We start from the raw sequence: 9,622 nt of genomic DNA on the forward strand, positions 1-9,622 counted from the left end.
ACGCCAACTCTTGCTGATCAGGGATCCTAAGAAGGGGACCGTCAGCTTGCCTACCTGCACCTGCGGGCATAAAGGCCCCGTGAATAGGGCGTTAGTACGAAAAAATGTACTGAGTATGTAAGGCATGAAAATTTAGTACGTAAAAGACATAGATGAAACATGGAATACATAAACACATCTTTAAATCTGAATAACTTTGTAAATTCTGAAATGTTTATAATGTCATGCACGTGCGTAAAAATGTCGTGCCATGCATAGGTATGGGTGTACATAATATCATCAAGCCACTGAGGGCATCCTATCATATCGTCTCGGCCACTGTGGGCAATATTATCAACATATACCAGCTGATCAGGTGGTTGTGCGTATATAACGCCGTAACCTTTTCCCATATCCCAAATACATATATTTACATATATATGCGTATATAACGTCATCTAGTCATAGGTCAATGCACATGTATAAATGAGTGAAATGCATGAAAATACGTAATAATCTCAATATTCCTTCCGGATAAACTTTTTCAACTGCGTATTATTCTGAGACCCATGAACAGAAGATAATAATATTTTCATGGGGAATCAAGAATATAGACACCCCTAATATTTCTACGAATAGAGTAATTTATGGAAACTATGCATTTGCTCATTTTTTCAGTATAATTTGGACCATGCCAAAATAAAGAAGGGGTGGCAATAACAGACTTGTTCCTTGAATTATTTGCACGAAATGAAGCTCTGCTCCTTTGAACTTGAACAAAATTGATGCTTGGACTCTTTAAAACTGGAACGAAATTATTTCTGCTTGTATAGATTTTGGGACGTTAGTCCCTTTTGTCCAAATCAAGAAAGCTAATCTACTAATCCTTCATGTTTTCTTGGAATAAATTGAACAAAATCTTAATCTTGCTACTGTTTGTATTTGTAATGGAATGAATTGGAAAGACTTGTATTTGTAATGGAATGAATTGGAAAGACTTGGAACAAAATCTCCTACTAATCATGTTTCTATTGTTCCTAAGTTTTTAAATACCAAGTCTTCAAAATGACAGGAATTGGAAAGACTTGGATATCCAAAGTCTTGAAAGAAATGAAAGAAAAGTTGTATCAATTTGACACCTAATCAAGGAATGATTCTTAGTCATTTCTTGATAATGTGGCTAGACTCCACGTGGGGTGGGGTGGGATAATTTGATTAAATTTTGTCCGCTTATTAATTAACTAGGTAATGCTCTGTTACCCGATAATTAATCAATTACCCACATAATTTAAAAATTACCACAAATTACTTAAAATTCTATTTATTTTTAAAATACTTCAAATATACTTTATATATTATACTACCGCGGTCATATGATATCTTGCATGGTACTGGTCCATAATTATCGGGTATTGTCGCTCGACCCCTATTTTATTCTAAATTGGCCACTTTCAACGAAACTCATTTTTTTTAATCCGTGTACCCATTTATACTTCATAACACTTATTTATCGCTTGTTATAAGTAGCGTAAGTACGTTAACACCAAGATGATCTCATCCCTGAGTGTACGTCGGTTAACTGGAAACAAAATTTTTAACGTACGAAAACACGAGATGTAACACCTTCATGTTTTATACTCTTCCTCACCCAAACAACAAAAATAATAATATCCCCCAAGGGAATCAACAATAGAAACAATAACATCACGGCAAGGGAATCGGCTATAACCAATCTCGTTTCAACAGTTAACTTCACAAAGTAAGCCTCAACTTGAGTCAATACTCAACAATGGTCAATTACCAAGAAAATATCATAAGTCTTGTTCAACATGGATAATTATCAATTTAAGCATGAACAGTACATAATAAGAGTTACAACAGTCACAGTATAAGACTCACTTGCATGCTCGACACCAACGTATATATACTCGTCACCACACCTATACGTCGTACTCAACACTAACGCGTAGAAAATAAGACAACAACACCTATTCCCTCAAGCTATGGTTAGACCAAACACTTACCTCGATTCCACGGCTAAAATCAAGCCTCAATTACCACTTTTCCTTTGATTTCCACTTCCAAACCGCTCGAATCTATGCATAATTAACTAATTAACAACAATTAACGCTAAATAAACCAATTCTAATGCATGAGTATAGATTACTCAATGTTTTCCCCAAAACGTAAAAAACCGACCCCAGCCCCGCTTGGTCAAAACTCAAAGTTCGAACCAAAACTCGACTACCCACGAACCCAAATATGCAATTGGTTGTGAGATCCGACCTCAATTTGAGGTCCAAATCCCCAAATTTCGAAATTCCTAAATTCTACCCAAGAACACCCAATTTCCCATGAAAACCCTAGAAATTGAGTTAGAAATTGTTTACCTATGATTTGGAAAATCGCTTATGGGAGCGTAGGGTTTGAAAATTTGGGAAATGAGTTCAAAATCCCGTCCAAGTCATATTTTGATCAGTTGCAAATGTCGCATTTGCGACAGGAGCTTCACAATTGTGAAGCTCGCAATTGCGAGACAGGCTTCGCAAATGCGAACCTGCTGCAGTGTCTGCTTTTGTCGCAATTGCGAACAAGTTGTCACAATTGCGAAGGTTGACCCCCTGTTGACTTCGCAAATGTGAAGGAAATGTTTGCAAATGCGAGCTGTGCTGGCCAGGGCTTCTTTGCAATTGCGATAAAGCCCTTGCAATTACCAAGCCTGTGAGGCTAACAATTGCATAGCTTGACCTTGCAATTGCGAGATCAGAACCTGCAACAAAATACCAGATGCATCAGAAATTTCTCCAAGTCTAAACTCGCTCTGTGGCCTATCCAAAACACACCCGAGCCCTCGGGGCTCCAAACCAAACATGCACACAAGTCTAAAAACATCATACGGACTTGATCGTGCGATCAAAGCGCCAATACACCATTTAAATAACGAATTTAACACCAAAACTCATGAAATTCGTAAGATAGTTCAAAATTTCTATTTTCTCAACCAATGGTCCGATTTATATCAAATATCTTCTGTTTTTCACCAAATTTCACAAATATGACTTAAATACTATATCAAACCTGTACCGGGCTCCGGAACCAAAACACGGCCTAATACCATCGATTTCAACCATTACCCTAATTATAAAAATCCTTATATTTTTCAACAAATAATTTTCTTCAAAAATTTATTTCTCGGGCTAGGGATCTCGAAATTCAATTCCGGGAATACGCCTAAGTCCCATATTTTACTACGGACCCTACGGGACCGTCAAATCACATGTCCGGATCCGTTTACCAAAAATGTTGACCGAAGTCAACTTTAATCAATTTCAAAAGCAAATTTCAATACTTTTCTAAAATTTCACACACAGGCTTTCCGGAAACTCGCTCGGACTGTGCACGCAAATCGAGGAAAAGGAAGATGAGGTTTTTAAGGCCTTGGAACTTAGATTCGGATTCTAAAACAAAAGATGGCCCTTTAGTTCATCACATTCTCCACCTCTAAAACAACCATTCGTCCTCGAATGGACATTGAAAAGTACCTGAGTCGGTGAAAAGATGGGGATATTGGTTTCGCATATCGGGCTCGAACTCCCAGGTAGCAGGCTGACCTCTCCACTGAACACGAACTGATGGATAACTCTTCGATCTCAACTGACAAACCTGTCGGTCTAAAATGGCCATCGGTTCCTCCACGTAGGTCAAATCCTTGTCCAAATGGACAATGCTGAAGTCTAACACGTGGGATGGATCACCGTGATACTTTCAAAGCATGAACACATGAAACACTAGATACACAACTGATAAACCCGGTGGCAACGCAAGTCTGTAAGCCACCTCTTCCACTCGATCAAGGATCTTAAAAGGCCCGATGAACCTAGGGCTTAGCTTGCCCTTCTTCCCAAATCTCATCACGCCTTTCATGGGCGACACCCAAAGCAACACTCGCTCCTCGACCATGAATGCCACATCACGAACCTTACGGTTGGCATAACCCTTTTGCCTAGACTGAGCTGTACGAAGCCTATCTTGATTAATCTTAACCTTATCCAAGGCATCCTAAACTAAATCTATACCCAACAATCGAGCCTCTCCCGGCTCAAACCATCCAACCGGTGACCGACACCATCTACCATATAATGCCTCATAAGAAGCCATCTGGATGCTTGACTAATAACTGTTGTTGTAGACAAACTCCGCTAACGGCAAGAACTGATCCCAAGAACCTCTAAAGTCAATAACACATGCTCGGAGTATATCCTCCAAAATTTGAATAGTATGCTCGGACTGTTCGTCCGTCTACGGATGAAATATTGTGTTCAACTCGACCCGCGTACCCAACTCACACTGAAATGCCCTTCAAAAATGTGAGGTTAAACTGCGTGCCCCGATCAGAAATTATAGACACGGGCACACCATGGAGACGAACGATCTCCCGAATATAGATCTCAGCTAACCACTCTGAAGAATAGGAAACTGCCACAGGAATGAAATGTGCCGACTTAGTCAACCTATCCACAATAACCCATACTGAATCGAACTTCCTCTGAGTTTGTGGGAGTCCAACAATGAAGTCCATAGTGATACACTCCCACTTCCACTAAGGAATCTCAATCTTCTGAAGCAAACCACCAGGTCTCTGATGTTCGTACTTAACCTGCTAACAATTCAAACACCGAGCTACATATGCAATAATATTCTTATTCATCCTCCTCCACCAATAATGGTGCCGCAAGTCTTGATACATCTTAGTGGCGCCAGGATGAATAGATACCGGGAACTAAGGGCCTCCTCTAGAATCAACTCACGGAGTCCATCCACATTAGGCACACAAACTCAACCCTGCATCCTCAAAACTCCTTCATCTCTAACTGTAACCTTCTTGGAACCTCCGTGCCACACTATGTCTCTAAGGATAAGCAAATAAGGATCATCATGTTGTCGATCTCTGATACGCTCAAATAATGAAGAACGAGTGACTGTGCAAGCTAGAACACTTCTGGGCTCAGAAACATCCAACCTCACGAACTGATTGGCTAAAGCCTGAACATCTAAAGCAAGCGGTCTCTCACCGACTAGAATATACGCAAGGATACCCATACTAACCGACTTCCTACTCAAAGCATCATCCGCTAATTGGCCTTTCTTGGATGGTACAAGATGATGATATCATAGTCTTTCAATACTCCAACCACCTCATCTGCCTCAAATTAATCTCTTTCTACTTGAACAAGTATTGTAAACTCTTGTGATCCGTGAACACTTCACACGACACGCCATATAAATAACGCCTCCAAATCTTCAGCATGTGAACAATGGCTGCTAGCTCCAAATCATGAACTGGATAATTCTTCTCGTGGATCTTCAACTGTCGTGAAGCATATGCAATAACCTTTCCATTCAGCTCAACGCCGCACCAAGATACGAGATGCATTACAATACATTGTATATGGCCCTGAACCTGTGGGCAATACCAACATTGGCGCCGTAGTCAAATCTGTCTTGAGCTTCTGAAAGCTCGCCTTACACTCGTCCGACCACCTGAACTAGGCACCCTTTTGGGTCAACCTGGTCATCGGGGCTGCTATAGATGAAAATCCGTACACAAACCGACGGTAGTAGCCTTCCAAACCCAAGAAACTCCGGATCTCTATAGCTGATGTAGGTCTAGGCTAGTCCATGACTGCCTTAATCTTCTTAGGATCCACCTGAATACCCTCTGCTAACACAACATGACCCAAGAATGCAACTGAATTCAACCAAAATTCATATTTCGAAAACTTAGCATATAATTGGCTATCCCTCAGAGTCTGAAGAACGACTCGAAGATGCTGCTTATGCTCCTCTCTGTTGTAGGAGTAGATCAAGATATCATCAATGAAAATAATCACAAAGGAATCCAGATAGGGCTTGAACACTCGGTTCATCAAATTCATAAAAGTTGTTGGGGCATTTGTCAACCCAAATGACATCACTAGAAACTCATAATGCCCGTATCGAATGCGAAAAGCTGTCTTAGGGACATCAGATGCCCTAATCCTCAACTAATGGTAGCCAGACCTCAAATCAATCTTCAAAAACACCTTGGCACCTTGAAGCTGATCAAATAAATCATCAATCCTCAGCAATGGATACTTGTTCTTGATGGTGACTTTGTTCAGCTGCCGATAATCTATACACATCCTCATCGATCCATCATTCTTCTTAACAAACAACACTGGTGCACCCCAGGGCGAGACACTAGGTCTAATAAAGCCCTTATCCAGCAAATCATGCAACTGTTCCTTCAATTTATTCAACTCTGGCGGGGCAATGCGGTACGGTAGAATTGAAATAGGCTGAGTGCCCGGAGCCAAATCCATGCAAAAGTCAATATCCCTGTCGGGTTGCATCCCCGACAGGTCTACAGGAAATACCTCTGGAAACTCACAAACAACTGGTATAGAATCCATAGAATGAACCTCTGCACTGGAGTCGCGAACATAAGCCAAATATGCCAAACACCCCTTTTCGACCATACGCCGAGCCTTCATATAAGAAATGACCCTCTAGAAGAATGACTAAGAGTCCCTCTCCATACCAATCGAGGCAACCCAAGCAAGGCTAAGGTCACGGTCTTGCCGTGATAGTCAAATATGGCATGATAAGGTGACAACCAATCCATCCCCATAATGACATCAAAATAGACCATGTCCAGAAGTAGGAAGTCTACACGGGTCACAAGACCCACAATAATAACCATACATGAGCAATAGATACGATCTACGACAATAGAATCACCTACCAGTATGTACACATATACATGAGCACTCAAAGAATCACGAGGCACAACTAAATACGTAGCAAAATCAGATGACACATAGGAATATGTAGACCCTAGATCAAATAGAACTGAAGCATCTCTACTGCAAACTAATACCGTACCTGTGATAACGGCATTGGAGGCCTCAGCCTCAGGCCTGGCTGGGAAAGCATAACATCAGGGCTGGGCCCAACCACTCTGAACTATATCCATGGGACGGCCTCCTGCTGGCTGACCTCCACCTCTATCACCTCTACCCCCACCTCTAGCTTCATGCCCCTACCTTTAGCTGGCTGAGCGGACAGTGGAACACCTGGTGCCAAAACCACGGTACGAGAACCCTGATGCTGAGAACTGCTTGATGCAAGAGGGCAAAATCTAGCATTGTGGCTCGGATCGCCACAAGTATAACAAGTCCTCGACTGCTAGGATTGTTGTCCCTGAAACTGACCCTGATGGCCTAAGTAACCACCCTAAAACTCTGGAGCAGAGGTGCACTGATAGGAGTTGGTGGTGCATTGTAGGGTAGCTTATCAAAATACTACATATGAGAACCACGACTACCTGGAGCACCATGAGAAGCCTGAAGTGCTAACTGAAATAGCCTGGGAGGATGGCCCCTACCAAAAGAATCACTGCCTCTAGACGAGGCACCACTGAACCTACTAGAATGACGAGGCCTCTTGTCAGACCCCTGACCACTCTCCCAATATAGAACTGCCTCAACTTGCCAGGCCACATTGGCTGCATCCTGAAATGAAATCTCGTTGCCCGTCTCCTTAGCCATCTACAATTTGATAGGCTGAGCGAGTCCCTCAATGAACCTCATCACTCTCTCTCTTGGTGGGGAGTATAAGAAGAGCATGACAAGCCAAATCAACAAACCTAGTCTCGTCTGGGTGACAGTCATAGAACCTTATTGAAGATGCTCGAATTGTCTGTGGTAGTCCTCTCTCTAAGTAACCGGAAGAAACTTCTCTAGAAATAGCTGAGAGAACTGGTCCCAAGTTAATGCAGGCAAACCAACTGGTCTAGTCAATACAAAATTATTCCATAATCTCTTGGCGAACCTTATCATCTAGAATACAGCAAAGTCGACCCCATTGGTCTCTACTATCTCCATGTTCCGCAACACCTCATGGCAGCGATCAAGATAATCTTGGGGGTCTTTAGAAGCTTCCCCACTGTAATGAACCCGGAAAAGCTTGGTGAACTTATCCAACCTCAACAACGCCTCAGAAGACATAGATGATCCACCAGCGGCCTGAGCCGTAACAATTGGTTGAGCTACTCCTACTAGCTGAGCTGCTGGAGTCTGGAACTATGGAGCCATCTGCTCCAGAGTGCGAGTAGCAGGAGTCTATGCTCCTCCCCCAGCCTGAGAGATGGTTGATGCTACAGGAAGTATGTCTGCCTAAGTGACACTTTCCATAAGGACCATTAGACGGGCCAAAGCATCCAGAAGTATCGGGGTAGCAATGATCCCCCGTGGAACCTAAGTTGTACCTACTGGAACGGTCTGGGCCGGAACTTCATCCTCAAACTCTACCTGAGGCTCCGCTGCTGGTGCTGCTACTCGAGCTCTAGGCTGAGCCCTGCCCCACTTTGGCCTCTAGTATGGTCTCGGCTTCGTCCTCTGCCCCTCATAGGAGCTGCCACTGGGGGGCTCGGACTGTTGATCAGCGGATGAAGCAGTACGTTTTCTCGCCATCTGCGAAAGAATAGAGTAGAAGTTCAATTAGCATTGAGAAATCAAATTGTACGACAGAGAAGAATAGATATGAAGTCATTCCTAAACTCTGTAGCCTTTGGGGGATAAGCACAGACATCTCCGTATCAATCCCTCAGACTATACCTAGCTTATTTGTGAATTGTGAGACCTAGGCAACCTAGTGCTCTGATACCAACTTGTCACGACCCGAATTTCCCACCGTCGGGATTGTGATGGCGCCTAACTCTTAAATGCTAGGTAAGCCAAAAATTATAGTTTTAACACATTAACAATTAACCCAAACAGAAATAAATAGTAACTAAAGCTAAACAAATATAAGATGCAGAAGTGTTATAACAGTCTCAAATACACCAATACATATCTGCCACATTGATCTGGTGTCACTATTCACGGTTCAATATACATGGTGTGGTGAAATGGAAGCAAGTAAGGCAATTACTTAAGTAAATATATAAGACAAGTAAAAACGGCTAACTAACAACATATAAAAGCATAAAACAAGTAAATGCGGTCAATAAATGAAGCCATGCACACATGAAAACATATAGCAAATTGAGGGATGTAAGGAATGAAAGCATGAATTCAAAAGTAAAGGCAAGTAAAAATTAAAGCCCAGAACGAGTAATAACATGAAATAAAAGGAAGCATGGTATAAATGAAAACATGTGATTAAGTGTGACGACCCGGCCAATCGTCTTAAGAATTTATGCCATGATCCCCTATTAACTGCTTTCCCAAGTTTAATTATGCTAATTTGATTCGCCGAGATGTTCGGTTTTGAGTTTCGGAAAGTTTTGGGACACTTAGTCCCTAAATGAGAGCTTAAGTGCTGGAAAATTGACCGTAGTTGAAACAACATGAAGACGGAATAGGAATGGAAATTTGATGGTCCCGTTAGCTCCGTTAGGTGATTTTGGGGTTGGGAGCGTGTACAGAATGTGTTTTGGAGGTCCGTAGCTAATTTAGGCTTGAAATGTCGAAGTTTTAATTTTTAAAGTTTCCGGTCCGATAGTGAGATTTTGATCCGAGGGTCGGAATGGAATTCCGAAAGTTTTAGTAGTTCTGTCATGTCATTTGGGATGTGTGTGCAAAATTTCAGATCATTCGAA

The sequence above is a fragment of the Nicotiana tabacum genome, chromosome 6 (genome assembly GCF_000715075.1).
Source record: "Nicotiana tabacum cultivar K326 chromosome 6, ASM71507v2, whole genome shotgun sequence".
Lineage (NCBI taxonomy): Eukaryota > Viridiplantae > Streptophyta > Magnoliopsida > Solanales > Solanaceae > Nicotiana > Nicotiana tabacum.